A 17,064-nucleotide genomic window follows, 5' to 3' on the forward strand; every position below is an offset into this window, starting at 1 on the left:
TAGCGACTTGCATGGGCCTGCTTCGTGCCTTGCGTAAAATCTTACCAATGCTCCCTCAAAGTGCGAGAGCAGAGGTAGTGCGTAGTACCATTCTCAGTAGGTTAGACTACTGCAACGCACTACTTCTGGGAGCTCCAAAAATTCTGATCCTTAAGTTGCAGAGGATTCAGAACATGGCTGCGAAACTGGCTTTGTCGCGACCACGTTCTGTGTCCTCCTCTGCAGCCTTAGCTGATCTACATTGGCTGCCTGTGCAGCAGAGGATCGCTTTCAAGGCATTATGCTTTGTATTTAGAGGGCTGCATGGATTGGGGCCAATCCCTCTTCAGAGTCTTTTTTCATGGTACCAAACTGCCCGACCTTTGAGATCTTCATCAGCGTTCCTGGTGAGGACTCCCAGGATTACTAGAGTGAGGATGGGTGGCCGTGCTTTTAGCTATACGGCCGCCACATTATGGAACTCCCTACCTCTGGCACTGAGGAGTAGTCAAGAACTGCTCTCCTTTAAAAAGGATCTTAAGACCTATCTGTTCCCAAGAGCAATGTAACCATCTCTATCTGTTGGTTTGATTGGATCTCAGCGCCAGGATACCCTTTGGGTGACAGCTGCGCTTAACAGGAAATAAATACATACATACATACATACGTGCTACTCCTCTGTCCCTGGCTCATTGGACAACTCTCGGGTGTGGACTTCGCACATCAGGCCCAACACTACTTAAAAAAAAAGGGAGAGGTGAGAGTCTCTTCCTTCTTTATTTTGATGGTGACAGGCACATTTTCCTGTCACATTTAGGAGAACTGGAGAACTTTCCTGCCTGTCGCATTTAGGAGAACTCGGCAGCTCCCCTTTGCAGCTTACTACAGTGATAGGCACACCTATCTGTCGCATCTTAAAACACTCACAGGAGAAATCTGCAGCTCCCCTTTGCTTCTTTCTAAGGTGATAGGCACACCTGCCTGTCACATTTTAAAACACTCACAAAATTGGCGACAGACATCTTTTGTTTGCACTTCTTGTGGCCAGGGATTGACCTTCTTGTGGAACGTGTGGTGAGGGATTGCATCGAGTGTAATGCGTGCGACAAAGTGTACAAGACAAGGGTTCAACCTATGGTCATTCATGATGCTCCTACATGTGGTTGACAAGAGGTGGCATTAGATATCTTGGGGCCAGTGACGAGCAAATCTGGTCAAACTTGTGTTCTGTTTCTGATAGACATGTTTTCAAGATGGCCCAAAGTCAAAGTAACTCAAAGCATTGAGACAAGAGATGTCGTAAAGTTTTAGATGGCATCTTCTGCTGAGACGGGATCCCTGAATGCCTTCTACCGAACAATGGTGTCCAATTGGTTTCAAAAGGAATAGAAGAATTTTTGGCAAAGAGAGGCATTAAGCACAAGAGTTGAGTTCTCTATCATCCCGAAACCAACAGCATGGTAGAGAGGTTTCACTGGGTGCTAAAGGAGCCTATCCAGCTGGCTGAGACTCAGGGCAAGTACTTGAAGGCCAAGGTTTTAGAAAGGGTGATGGTCCCAGTCTACTACAGGAAGAATTCATTTTGAACTGTTTAGGGGCCGAAGTCCCAACACCTATATGTTCCAATCTTGGATGAAGGGGAAAGGTGTGGGCTTGAGGATCCGGATGTAGTCCCTTGGTGGGTAGCACAAGACCTCAAGGTCAACAAGAGAAAAAATTACTTTGATGTAAGGCATGCTGTTTCTCACACAGATGTGCACGTGGGTGACAGGGTGAGAGTTCCATAACTGCAGAAGTCTGCTGCCTCTAGATACTCTCCACTGTTTAAGGTGACAAAGTTGTCCCGTAAGGCGGTCAAACTTGATGATGGCTGTATATGATATCTGGGCAGAATTGCTTTCATGCATCCTGGTGGTCAAACCAAACTGGACACCCCTGTGGTGTGCCCTTAGTTTCCTTCACTTTTGCACAGGAGCTTCCGTACATGTAAAATTCCTGAGACAATGCATGACTTTGTTTTGCCCTGAGTTCTCTTTGTTTGTTTCTTTCTTAGTTTCTCCAAGGTATAGGGGAAAGGTGTGTCGTAATTGATATGTAGCGTGCTGCTGAAGGGCATTCTATTTTGGAGCCTTCTGTGTCCTTAGAGTGTTGATGCTGTTAGAGTGTGTGAGCTCCAGAACTCCACTGTTTCAGTTGCTGGTGGGCTGTCCTGTGGATAGGATGTTTCTATATAATATTATAAGCAACTTCAGTAAAGAATATAACAATTGTATACTACTTGTACTATTGTACTTCTTCACAACCTTTCTCTGGTTCTTGTCTTGTGGATCTGTGAGACGGTGGCCAGGGCCAATTGGACGGAGCGGAGGTGTCTGGTGGGTATATGGAATGAGAGGCAGTGGCTTAGATATTGTGGTACTGCGCCATGGAGGGCTTTGTAGGCATGTGTGAAGAGCTTGAAAGTGATTTATTTGTTGACTGGGTTTGAGTGGAGTTCTCAAAGGTGTTTGGTGGTGTGACTGCAGCGGGAAGGTTGAGAACCAGTCTGGCTGCAGCACTTTGAATGTTCTGTAGTTTTCTGAGGAGTTTCTGGGTGGGGCTCCATCTGAATGTCTTACTAAGTAGGCGAAGTATGTGGAAACAAGATGAGGATACTGCGTTGATCGGAAGTTTATTGTGAGCGAGGGGTCCAATATGATGCAGAGGTTTTGTGTGTGGTCCTTGAAGGTGAGGGGGTTCCCAATGTTGTGGGCCACCAGGAGTCATCTCCAGCTGAAGGGGGTGGGTCCTAGGATGAGGGCTTCAGTCTTGTCCGAGTTGAGTTTGAGGGAACTGTATTTCATCCAGGTGGCAATGGCCTTCATCCCACAGTGGAAGTTGTTTGTTGAGGGTTTGTTGGTGAGGGAGAGGATCAGCTGGGTGTCATCGGCATAGGAGACAATGTTGGGTCTGTGGTTCTTGATGATGGCTGCGAGCGGAGCCATGTAGAGGTTGAAGAGAGTAGTGCTCAGCTGATCTCTGTGGGCTCAGAGAGGCATGTTGGTAGACTGACACGCTGTGTTTGACCGGCGAGAAAGGAGTGGATCCAGTCCAGGGCCTTGTCACAGATGCCAGCATCGTGGCATCTCATGATTAGGGTGTGGTGGGAGACAGTGTCAAAGGCAGCCAAGAGGTTGAGGAGGATGATGGCTGTGATTTCGCCTCGATGGGAAGGAAGCGGATGTCGTCAGTGGCGACGAGGAGTGCGGTCTCCATGCTGTGGTTGCTTCGGAGCCGGGTCTGGAGATGTTCAGGATGTGGTTCACTTCTATGAACTCAGAGAGTTGGGCATTGATGGCCTTCTCGATGCCCTTTGCTGGAAAGTTGAGCAGGGAGATGGGTCTGAAGTGCTTGAGGTCTGTCAGGTCACGGGATGGCTTCTTTAGCGGAAGGTTGATCTCGGCCTGTTTCAGTCATCAGGGACGGTGGCAGTCTCGATGGAACGTTTATGGCATCGCGAAGCTCAGTGGCAATGGAGGTGGCTGCTCTGTGGAAGATGTGGTGCGGGCATTTGTCTAAGGTGGCTCCAGAGTGGATGCTCGTCATGGTCTTGAGTGTGCAGTGAGTGGAGTCCAGTTGAGCAGGATCTGTTGGGTTGCAGCATGGATGGGTGCAGTGGTGTCAGGTATGGTGGAAGGGTCTTGGGTGTCAAAGCTGTCATAGATGTGCCTGATCTCGTGGTGGAAGAAGGTGGAACCAGGTTATAGGAAAGCGCAAACTAATCACCCCTAAGGGTCTCAAGCAGGCCTGGGCAGTAAATTCCATTCCGCTCGCGGAATTTGGGTAATTTCGCGGTCCGCGGAGAAGGTGGAACTGCCCAAAATTCTGCGTTACGCAGCTTTGCAAACTTTTTGGCTTGTTCGCGTTCTCAAAATGCGTGTTTGCGAGATATTTGCCCTGAGCACGCAAACAGCGATCCCGAACAGGAAAAAAGCATCACGAACAAGCGTGTTCGCAGAGATTTTTTACCGTTTTGCAGAGCTTTGCGTAGCGCGACTACGCAAATTCCGCCCACCCCTTTCTCACTATCTATTACCCCAGGTCACATTCATGAGGGGTTTCCCTTGTCCTTTATACACACCCCTAGTCTCAAGGCGATGGGGGCCGTCGGGGAGATTAAGCGAGCTATTGCCCAGAGTCACATGGTGCTGGGTTGAGCTGCAGCTGGTGCCAGGAATCGAACCGTGAGCCCTGTGTTTCAGAGTCAGCTGCCCTGGCTGCTGTGCCACACTTTTCCTGAGTTTGTTGCAGAGGTTTTGGGAGGATGGGACATCTGTGGTCTCGCTGTTGAGCCTGGCGAACTCCTTGACGATGGCCAAAAGTGCTTTGCTCTCATGTGTGTTGGCATTGATTCTGTGTTGGAAGGCCATTTTCTTTGTAGTTTTAAGGAGAAGGTGGTGTGCGGTGATGGCATCTTTGATGGTTGTGTGGGTTTCTGGGAATTTGTTGTTTCTTCATCTGTTCTTGAGTTGTCTACAGGTGCGCTTGGACTCGTGGAGGGCAGGGGTTAAGCAACTGTCTTTCTTGGAGTGTTGCTTGCCGGGTGCCTTATTGAGGGAAGCCAGAGTGTCGGAGCACTTGGAGATCCATTGGTGGAGGTTGGGTGCTGAGGTAATAGCATCAATGGAAGTTGGTGGAGTGGTGGCGCTGAGGGAGGCAGTGAGATGTTCAATGGTGACGTTGTTCCAGCTACGGCAGGGGGCAGTGAGGGTGGTTGTATATGGTGGGTTTTGTGATGGCAAAATGCACTTAGTGGTGGTCGCTCCAGAGGAGTTTGTGGTGTGGCTGTAGGTGATGTTTTCGCTGGCGGAGAAGATGTGGTTGAGTGTGTGTCCTGCTAGGTGGGTTGGAGAGGTGAGTTGCTGCTTGAATCCTATGTTGGCGAGGTTCTCCAGGAGGGATTCGGAGTTCTGGTCATTGGGGTTGTCCAGGTGGAACTTTAGGTCGCCGAGAAGGATTTAGTCGGTGTATGTGAGAACCTGGGGTGTACAATAGCATATAGAAACTGGGAACGGGCAAAAAGTTAGAAGAAATGCTAGCTTTATTTGGGCATCAAAAGGTCCCAGGATTTCCTGGAAGAAGTTGAGGAGAAGATTGGAAGTGGGTGGATTGGCGCTTCCAGATCTGTTTGTATATAGTTATGCTTTTTATTTTAAAAACGTACATATGCTGGCAAATAAGATAGATAAGCCATCTATCGGTTCACTTTTTTTTGGCTATGCTGGAGGATATCCCGCAGGGTCAACAACATTTTCTTTTTAATTTTGGAGATTCTAAGTTCTTTAAGAAAGTAAGATTAAAGGTTTTGAAAGCTGCCCTGAATACGTGGATGTATGTGAGGAAAGTTTTAACAGTCGGTGAAGGGCGGGCCGGGGCTGTTAGGTCTGTAGACCAGGATGCTGCGAAGTGTGGTATTGGTCTGGATCTGGAAGTGAAGGTGATCCATGGTTGTTATTGGGTCGTCCGAGTGGGTGGTCAGGCGGAGGGTGTTTTTGTGGACGATTGCGATGCCTCCTCCTGGTAGGTTGGTGTGGTCCTTGTGGGTGACCTTGTAGCTGTCAGGGATGGCGATAGCAATGTCCAGGGCAGAACTAGGGTTTGTCCAGATTTCTGTGAGGAAGGGGAGGTGGGAAGAGATGGAGTCGAGGAGGTCCCAGAGTTTTTTGCACATACTTGTGGAGGAAGCGAGTGTAGAGGAGAATGTAGCTGAGCCAGTCGGGTGTGATGTTAGTTGGCTGGGCGGCAGGAGGTGCTGAAGTGTGTAGGTGGGTGAGGGTATAGCTTCAGTTTCGGCAGGAGAAAGGTCCTAGGGTGTCCTTTGGTGATGCAAGGTGGCATCGAATCCGGTGTTGAGGGTCGTGAGAGTGCTGGCATCATATCCGTGAAAGATTCAAGGACCAGGGTCTGTTGCGGTGGGTGTGGTCCAGACACAGGGTTGCGCAGATGGGCTTGCCTTTGGTGTGCCTTTGGGGCACCAGCAGTATGACCCCAGAGCGGCTGCCATTAAGTAGTGTGCAGTGGGGTTGGACAGCTGGGAGGAGGGAAACGCGGGGAGTGGGAAAGTGGCACTGGAGTGGGGTGAGGCTGAAGGGATCGCAGCAGCAGGCGCAGCAATCGGCAAGAACAATGAAAAAGAAGGAAAAAGTGAAAAAGGAACAGTAAAATAATCCAAGAGAAAAGGCAGGAAAGGCACAAAAAGGCAGAAAAAGAGAGCCAGAGGGCAGCCCAGCAGCAGAGCAGTGATGTAACATTAGACCACCAGGGATGAAGCGCAGGCGGGTGCCTGTGGGTGGAGAAGGGCCTTGAACCCCTGACCTGAGGGTCGGATGGTCAGCAGCAGCAGGAAGCCCGGGGGCAGCAGCTACCTGGTGGAGCTGCATAAGTAACGGAGGATTTCACTGAAAGGTCAATGGACTGAAGGTAACATTCCATACCGACGTATTAACAGACACTAGGATATGTGTGAACAGACACTAGGTTATGTGCAAAGGATCACATGTTATTGCTTGTATTTCATTAACTGATCTATATAATATAGTTCCAGGTATTTCCATGAGTCAATATTGAAGAAATGTCCAACAGGTCTGTTGATGTGTAGGTAGCTAGCTGCCCCTGTCTATGTTTCATACCTCGCACAGAGTCATTCTATTCTGCAATGTGTGTGGCCTTGTGTATTTACCATACAAAGTTACACAATGCTGAGGCACAATGTCTGTACTTGCTACACATTACTCATTTCACATAGGTTATTGGCCACAAAATATACCCTCTTGCATGCTGCATGACAAACCCCAGGAAGTACCTAGATGGACCATGTGTACCATTCCATGTGTACACAACATCACTGTTCTTAATCAGTCTTACTATTATTACGGGTATACATTTATGTTAGCATACACTGCCATTTCATATACCTACGTTGCCAAGACCTGATTACTTTTGCATAGTTACTTTAGGAGAAGTATATGCTTCTTATGATGGTTGGTCACGATTCAATCCAGAAACATTTTTTTGACTGCACATGCCACATGTGATGTTAATTGTAACTTAGCATATTATTGATGATAACATGTACAAGTTCAGCTTTGTCTTATACATATGTCCTTCCTCTCCAACAGACAACATGACCCCTGACCAAGAAAATACATATGGCATTATGTTGGAGAGATACCGCCACCTCAAACACGTTGCCCGTGCCTACAGGCTCATGGGAAAAAAGTATGAAGATGGGAAGGCAGCGGGAACATGGAAGTCTGCACTTCAGGGACAACAATGGCTGGACAAGTCCAGCAACAGTCAAGAAGTCGATGTGCCTCATGGTGGTGATCCTGTTGCAGTTCCAGGACCCTCCACATTTCTTCTAACTTTTTTTTTTTTTGTATGTCCTCATTCTGCCAACATTCTTGTTAGGGTATACTCTGATCTCTCTAGGTCTTATAAAGGGAAATTTGACCGGTGGACCATGAGACAATCATGAGTAGTTACCAACAAGCTTACTGCTGCATCCACTTCCCTCTCCTGTACCCGGTGATACCGCCAATAGGAGAGAATAGTAGCCGACAGCAAATTTGGCTTAATCATAGGATTCACATTTCCTATTCTTTCCATCTCACCAAAGGAGCCCAAATTCTCCTCTCACTCTAAGGGTCACATGCCATAAAAGACTCACTGGTATATATTATATTTCTAAGACATTCAATAAACAATGGTGGATGTCCTGATTTCCATAACCTGCATATCTCCCGTCTGGCCAAGAGAATCACATAAAACAAAAATTTCACGTTACATGCGGAAGGCTGCACATTTTCCTCCAAAATTAAACCAAAGAAGATTAACCGAGTACAGACTGTAATCTGCATTCCAGTCGTTTCCCTGATAAAATCACAAACTGAATTCCAATAGGAGGATATATTTGGACTTGTCATGAATAGGTGGATGTCATCTGCCGCTAACAGCATACATCTAGGACAGTTATATGGGTTACTGATGATCTTAGTTAACTTCGCAGGTGACCAGTACACTCTATAAGTAGTAAATAGATGATTTCTTTTGAGTGATGCTGATTTAACTACTATTCGTAGAGTGTCATAGGAGTTGCGCCACATTTGCATCAAGTCCTCTTCTCAAAACTCCTGACCCCAAAGCTTCATAATTTCAGTCTCTAGTTCCTTGTCTGTTTCCAAAAAGGCACAGTACCAAAATGACACCTCTTTTTTCCACTGGTCAGTTCTCCTCACCTGACTAAATTTTGTTTCCTTATCCTCCACCCAATCTTGTGTGGCCCACCAGGAACTTAGTTGATAATATTTAAATCTAGTTAACTGCCCCTTACACAAATTATTCATTTCTTCCCAACTCATCATATTTAAACCCTGCTTAAGATCAGCCCAATAGTAAATACCCCCTGATTTCAAAGGCTGGCTAAGCTGATCTCTCAGTCATTCAGGGGTTCCGGGAGAATCCCATATTGGGGCATAGCTCGAGAAGTATGGGACTTTTAAAACTTTCCTCACATACATCCACGTATTCAGGGCAGCTTTCAAAACCTTTAATCTTACTTTCTTAAAGAACTTAGGCCCACATGCATCAAAACAAAAACCGGTCGCAAATGGGCAGATTCTCAGAATCTGACCCTTTGCTCCCGGTATTTTTGCATTTGGGATGCATCATCCCAAATGCAAAAATAGCAAAATAAGGAATCTCTAAATTGCGATTCCTTAAATTGCGATTGCATTTAAGGAATCTCAAATTGAGATTCCTTAAATGCAATGCATGAAAGTAAAAATATTAGCGATTTCGCTAATAGGGGGAGCAAATTACCATGAAGTTGAACCTCATGGTAATTTGCAAAAACATTGAAAAATGCACTTAAGTGCTTTTTTCAAAGTTCCATTTTACACACACACAAGCCCTTGGGGCATGTGTGTGTGCAAGATGTACTCATATGCAGATTTCAGGGGTGCAACAGGGTGTCCTTTTGACACTCTGGCACCCTTGAAATTGCATGAGCAATTTGCGATTCTCTAAATGAGAATGGCAAATTAAGAAAGTCTTCCCATTCAGTCCTCTGGGCCTCTAGGCCCATAGGAATGAATGGGGAGGTAATTCCTTAATTGCATTTCGCAATTTGCAAGTAGCAATTAAGGAATGTTTAGGAATCGCTATTTTGTAAGCGATTTCTACATGCATAGCCTTTTGCTATTCCTTATTAGCGAATCCTTATTTTTCGCTAATAAGGAATCGCAAATGGCATTGTTGATGCATGTGCCAGTTAGAATCTCCAAAATTAAAAAGAAAATGTCGTTGACCCTGCGGGATATCCTCCAGCATAGCCAAAAAAAGTGAACCGATAGATGACTTATCTATCTTATTTTCCAGCATACGCACGTTTTTAAAATAAAAAGCATAACTATATATAAACAGATCTGGAAGCGCCAATCCACCCACTTCCAATCTTCTCCTCAACTTCTTCCAGGAAATCCTGGGACCTTTTGATGCCCAAATAAAGCTAGCATTTCTTCTAACTTTTTGCCCGTTCCCAGTTTCTATGTCTTATTTTTAGCAACTAGTATTTTAGCATAGGTTAGGATAGGTTATAGCATAGAGATAGGTTAGTTTAGTATTAGTGCTTTTAAAATGTTATTAGTGAATTGCTGTTAGATGGGGATTAATAAATGGGTGGGGGGATGATGTTCAGGATTTGTAAAAAAATATTTTAAAAATACAAAAAAAATATAAACTTGTTTAGGTTTTAATGTTTGGTTAGTTTATGTATAGGTGTAGTTTATGTTGGTCTTGTGTGCAAATGTGTATTAAGGGGGTGGATGGTTGATATTTAACTTGCCTGTTGTATCTGTTTTGGGTAGTATAAGTTAAGGTTATGTAGATTAGGATATTTGAAAGTTAAGGTAGTGTAGGTTAGTTAGCAAAGGTTAGTTTAGGCATATTAAAGATAGGATAAACTGGTTAGTGTAATGGAGTTAGTTTTTATTTGTAGGGTTTTATAAAGTTAGCAATAAACAATATTTTACTCCTTCACAAATGCTTAATGATTAACTGTGTAGGAGTTGTCATATCTGTCTGGTTGTACTAGGCACATGCTGTAGGATTTCCAAGCAGTGTTTGTATACATGTGTAACTAGGTGAAACACCTATGGAGAAGATCCTGTCAAGTTTGCAATGGAGTCTCTTAAGGGATATTCAACCATGATTGTGCACTGTAAGTGGCACTCTTGCTGCGAATGGACACATAGCCCAAAACAGGAATTTACCCACTGTTGCAGTGTGTGTGTGTAAGTAATGCTACATATAGTGTTTGGGTGATTATGTCAAACCATTCTGACTAATCAAGGATGTGTTGGGTCACACACTGATGCCAACCCCTTACACACTCTCCCTTGCACCATTTTATTGTCACATCAGTTTTGTTTGGTGGCTGGTATTTATGAAGGTAGCCCCCACCTGAGCAGATACTTCATTCAGCCTTACCATTGACTGATTCTAATTTCTGCACTTCATGCATGTGACCTTGGGTAACTACATTCTAGTTTAGATGCCATTAGGGTTCACAGTGACTATTTTCTTTGACCTATACAGATTTTTTTCCATGGGTTTATGAAACCCAATTCCCTTTACAGAGTAGGTAGAGTCTTTGGAGCTGGGACATCCAACATGGTGTACTTACTTCGAAGATGAACAGACATACAACACGCAGGTTGAAGATAATGCAGTTATTTAAATCTGTGTAAATATGAGGGACCACAGTAGCAGTACTTGCAGCAATAACCCCACTAATGTTTGAGAGCTAAAGGATGTTCAGACAGAGTCCATGGGGAATACATGTCATGTGCCATGGTGAGGAAAGGAGTGTTCCAGTGAGGAGAGGTCCAAATTGGCATTAGATAAGGCAGGCCCCATCGTCAGTCCACAAATGGGTAGGATCAACAGGTGGAAAGGCAAATAGGGGAAAGTACCACTTGACAGGTGCACTGGCATAATCATAAGCACAGGTCTAATGAGAAACTGGCCATGTGGCACAAGCAAATGTTGCCAGGCAGTTCTATGCTGGAGAATGTTGGGTGTATACTTCTTCATCCTCTGAGGTGTGTGGAGCCACTTCTGTGGGGGGTCTTGTCGGTACCCAAGGCAACAAAGGCACACACGCATCAGGAGCAGAAGATGTGGATCCCCTGCCCACAGCAACATTTGTCTGTGCCGGTAATGGAGGCTGCACGGCGCTTAGAAGGGCCTGATGGCTTGCCAGTATGGCAACAACGTCATGGTGGAATTCACCCATTGGTACTATGTAGGAGTCCTGCTTCCACTCCTTAGACTCTAGGATGTTGCAGATTTCCCCTTTCCCCCAGCTGGTTGGCTACCTCACTGGTGCCATTTCGACAAGACAGTTGTTCATGTGTCTGCCTCATGACCCCAGCGATGTCAGCTAACGACCGATCCAATCCATGGAGCAGAGGGTACATGCCTCTGAGGTATCCTTATTGGGACTGAGGCACCTACGGACTCCCTCTAGGTTGCCCACCATGGCCTCCATCCCCACACAACCCTCATCTACCAGCTGTTGCCCAGGGTTGTGCTTGGACTGGTAAATGGGGTTGGTTTGGTGGTAGCCGGATTGTCTGAAGACCATGCAACATTGCTGGCCTTTCCCGCAACTGGAGATGGTGTATCAATGGAAGCCAGGATTTGCCAGAGGGGTGTCTTAGTCCTGGGTTGGCAGGCTGTCATCCTCAGCAGGATCCATATCCAGGACAGGCAGTTGTTTCATCCTCTGCAATGAAATAGATAAATGTTAATGGTGATCTATGTTGGAAGTTGATATTAGTTTTCTGGTTGACATACAGGCTTTCTTCTAATTCATTTTCAGTTCAACATTGAGGAATAGGAATCTGAAGAACATACCAGGACAATTTTGCAATTAAGCTTCAAAAACGACATATGAACAATATGAGGGATGGGCATATTTTTATTACAGATATGTTGTTACAATATAACCAATATTGTTTGAAATGTATTATTAACTTGTGCTGGTATTAATAAAAAAAAGAGTTACAAAACAAAAACATTGAGGCATAGGAGAAACGTTACAAAACAAAAACATTGAGGCATAGGAGAAACGTTACTCATAGGTATTGAGTTCATGTTGCACTGTAGTTGCCTTTCAAATGTGACTTTTCATGTCATGACACACACTGCAACACATTTACACAGCTTGCTGGGCCTGCCATGCCTGAGCGGGTGATTTGAGGTGAAGTCCACATTTGCCTGGGTGATTAACCTACTTTTTCATGATGGCCCTAATGATTGTGCTTTAACATATCGACATTACTACTGTGCACTGGTGTCTGCATTACATGTAGCTGGTACTTAGCCCACAGCACCTGTGAAGGTGATGTGGGTTTGGAATTGTAATTGCTTGAATCCTGCAGTCTGCCTTTCACACAGTATACCACATGAGTCTGCTTGTTGTGCTGTCCGGCATGCACATTGTGAATTCATGTGGCCAAGGGTTCAGTTTTTCACAGTCATCCATACACCTCTACCCAAGTAGATACCTTGCTACATGGCAGGAATGTGTGAGGGCATGTACCTACCACGGGATTCCTATGTGTGTGTACTCATGTGATTTCCTTTCACACACAGTTGGCTCCATTGTTGTGGATAGTGGGCACTGTGTTCTGACTTAGAGAGGATAGGCCCATCCAAACTAGGTAGATTGCTACAAATGTCACTCAACCCATTTCATAATTGTCAGTGTTGGTGAGACAGAGTATCACACCTTGCCTGTTTCAGGCTCGCTCACTTGTACATGTACATGCCTCCTCTGGAAGTCTGCATTTAGGCCAAGGGACTCAACTTACAGCCACACAATGATGGAACCTTGATCATACAGTGACTCTTATGTGTCTACAACCCCAACAATTTATGTGACCATAACCAATGGACTGACATGAGTGCCTGTATCTTAGGGCTATGGGTCAGGCTGTACCCCCACATGCTCGTAGTGCTGGAATTGGTGACATGAACATGTTTGCCACACAACTAGGCCTATCCACCTCACCTTCCAACCATCACTGACTGTTTCCCTTTGTTGTGGCAATCTAGTTCATCGTATACCTTTACAGATCCTTGGTTCACATCCTCCTACTTTGACATATGTGGCATGGTGAACCATGTTTTGTTCAAACTCCCTTGAGCCACGTGCAACATCTTCAGTCAGGTCCACATCACATGTAGGATGTAGTACACCCATGGGCTATTCTCTGCCATCCCCTCGCAGCTGCGACACAAGTGTTCAGCCACACCTTCAATGCACTGCACTACCAGGTGCCCACCGGGGCCACACACCAACTATGAGTTGGTACATGACATGAGTTTGGGTGGTCCCTACCATGCAGTTGAAACCTGTGTGCTCCTACCCCGCAGTGTAGGCCAGCTGCGTGGAATCTAGATTCATGCTGGTTGCTAAACACGTGATTCCTTGCATGTTCCTATGTGTTCATTGCCCCACACCTGAGCCCCTCTCAGGTGAGCAGTTTATCCTCTGACAAGCCCATTTCATTCCATTACTTTACAATCCTGGTTTAGGTGCATTTGCCCAAGTAAGGCACACTAGCCTCATGGTCCAAGGTGGCTCTCATTGTCATTCAGGTTCGGCAGGGTTCATGTGTCAATGCTTGATGTGTTGTTCCAGTGCATGTTTTTGTCTTTGTACTGTAGGACTTGTAGGTCTGGTGACTCATGGTCTACATTCCACTACAAGTTCCAGTATCCAAAGGTGAACCTGGACTGCTGCTGCACATCACACATGGAAGGGATAACCTTGACAGAAATGGACCGAGCTGTGCAAAATGTAACTGGGCCATGTGACTTACATTTATGTGTTGGTTATCGGTACATGAGAGAGATTCCTACTCTATGCCTTGTGCACAACCCAGTGGTGCCCTTGGACATAGATAGCCGCACTACACAGCATGTCCTTTTTGCCTACATTGCCCCTTGTTTCAACTTACCCTGTAGGTCTTGTTGGTCCTCGTAGGCAGCACTCTCTGGTCCAGGTATTCCTGCCACCAACTCTGCTGGGGTGACAGCTGCCACCTGCTCTTCCAAGGCATCTAGCTCCTTCTGGGGTGTGGGTCCTCCTCCTCTAGTCTGCATGGCAATCTTCAGGTTTTGGGCCAGTTTCTATTTCATCCTGCACTTACATTTTCAATACCGCTTCTTGTAGTAGGTGACTGTCCTCTTTGCTTGTCCAACACTGTAGACCTTGTCCACTATGGACTGCCACATGTCCTCTTTCTTCCCTAATGGCAATTTGAGGGTGACAAAGAGCTGGTGTTCGTGCTTTGTTACCTCAGTCATTAAGATGCCATTCTACTCCTCACTGAAATTACACTTCCTCTTCCCCTGAGAGTCTGTCTGAACATCCTGGCTAGTGCTGGGGTTGTTGGGGTTGTTCTCTGTGCATTTGTCAGTTTTCATTACAACAGCCCTACCATGGAAGCAGCAATTTTTTTTGACGAAACATCTGGTGCGCCGTCCATTGAATATGATGCATTCATGGCATTTGAAAATGACTTACCAAAGTGCAACTTTTTTCAACGCATCCCTGCCTTGATGCAGCGATGCATTCGTTCTTGTAAATGAGGGCCAAGGGCCCGATTCACAGAATTACCTTAAGACAAAATCCTAAACTTACTGCTTTTGGTATTCACAGAATGCACTTACTACTTTTGGTATTCACAGAATGCACTTACTACTTTTGGTATTCACAGAATGGATTTACGACTACTAACTTTACGTCCGCACTCGGGCCGGAAATTCCGGCCCGGAGGCGGAGCTTCCGGCTCAGAGGCGGAGCTTCCGGCACGGAGGCGGGGCTTCCGGGCCAGAGGTGGAGATTTTGGCCATGGCTAAATCTCCGCCACTGGCCGGGAATCCCCACCTCTGGGCCGGAAGCTCCGCCTCCGGGCCAGAAGCTCCGCCTCCGAGCCGGAAGCCCCGCCTCCGAGCCGGAAGCTCCGCCTCCGGGCCGGAATTTCCAGCCCGAGTGCGGACGTAAAGTTAGTAGTCGTAAATCCATTCTGTGAATACCAAAAGTAGTAAGTGCATTCTGTGAATAACAAAAGTAGTAAGTTTAGGATTTTGTCTTAAGTTAATTCTGTGAATCGGGCCCAAAGTGTCTAGTGAGCTTCCTGCTATAGGGGGAACAGATTGGTGGTGTACACCCCCTGTATTCCTACTCGGGAGAGGAAGACTCCCAAAAACTATTTCCTGGAGTCGAGTGGAAGACGCCTGCTTGCGAATTATGGCCATACAGTGCTCCACAAGGAGAGATCCACTAGGTAAGAATGGTACCTGTCCCCCACTGAACGATGCTCGGGGCAGAGTTATGACTCCTGAGCACACAAGAAAGTGAAAGCAGACCGCATCTAATGGCATCCTATGCTTTCATTTTTAATGCTGAGCGAGCTGAAAGTCACAGTGCTTAAAAATTACTTTTCATAAGGGAAATCCTTCTGTTGCAAGTACCAGAAATAGTTTTTCTTAAAAAGCAGAGAATGAGATATTCATATTCTCCGCATTTCAGAGGCAATTTGGAGGATATGAATATCACTTCCTCCGAATTAGAGAGGTTCAGTCAATATATTAAAAATACGAATGTCATAATAGACTTTTACCATTGTGAAAAGCTACCACAGCCTAGTCAGTCAAAAGTGTTTTTACATTCTGTCACTGCAGGGACATGCCGATTTACAATTCCCCTCTTTTGTATTAGGTACCCAGGCCTTGTAAGGTCGAAGCAATTTCTAGGTCTCGCCTGACCCAGCGCATGCGCTGGTCTGGCGAGACTTATTGAGAGGGCTCCGAAAAAATGCTACCAGGCCAGCCTAGAGCTGCAGTGCATGTGCGCGCTCGCGCACTGTGCATTACCGCGATTAGTTTCATTTCCGCTTTGATGTTTGATCGCGATCACTTTCGCGACCGCATGGCCGCATGTTTACATTTAATGTCCCTCCTGTATGCTTTGTGTCCTGCTGGGCATCATGGTGCTCCTCGTGCATCACCCCCAGGCCCTGGTGGTGCTTCAGATCTTCCGTGTACTTTGTCATGCCACCATGGGTATTTAACTGGCATATCCACCCACCTCTTACCTCTAGGCTCTCTGTGAGACTTCCAGCCCTCTTGTTTCTTCGTGTCCCGCTCTCCTTTTTCTTTGCACACTCCAGTGGCTCTCTTGGGTCTTCATGCTCACGGCTATCTTGGCGCTTTGTGGCCCTTCCTCAGCTCTCTTGGCGCTTTGAGGCCCTTCCCCAGCTCTCTTGGTGCTTTGTGGCCCCTTCTTAGCGATGCCAGTGCTTTGCAGTTTCTCTCCCAGCCAGTGCCCTTTAGGGCTCCATGCGAGCCCTCTCTGTGTTATTCTAAGTCCTTTTCTCTGCGGTGTCAGTTCAGTGTTTATGGTAACTTCTCTAGGGTACATGTGTCACCCTTCCTGTTCCCTGTAACCCAATTCCACCCCTCGTTACTTGGTATCCGCAGGCACGGCCCTCCGTGCTCGGTGCCATAACCTCGAACCCTCTGGTTTTGTGTTCTGGTGTGCCTACATGCCTACCCCATCTGCCCCTTCTCACCTCCCCAGTGGTGCATCCTTTATCTTTTCAAATAAGCATGAGGCTTGCTTCTGTTTTCTGTATTTCATCTTTGATACAGTCTGCTGCAATGTGAATAGAAGAGTTTATCATGCGCCTCTTGATCCATACGGTCTATTAGCTTGCTTTGTGCTAGGATGGTTTGAGGCCTGCTGATTGTAACCATTAGAGCTAAGTAAAGTTGCTTGGGGTTTCCAGTTTGCAGTCAATCTGAAGTGGAGTTGGTTTGTTTGCCAACTTGTTCTGCAAAGGAGGATCCGAGAAGCATTGGGTACAGTTAGCGAGATTTTGGGACCCGTGCTGTACCTTATACATTGCCCGTCAGGCTTCTCGTGTACTCTGATTCTGAGTGACTGATTGTTTACAGCCGGTTGTGCTA

The sequence above is a fragment of the Triturus cristatus genome, chromosome 2_2 (assembly GCF_964204655.1).
Source record: "Triturus cristatus chromosome 2_2, aTriCri1.1, whole genome shotgun sequence".
Taxonomy (NCBI): domain Eukaryota; kingdom Metazoa; phylum Chordata; class Amphibia; order Caudata; family Salamandridae; genus Triturus; species Triturus cristatus.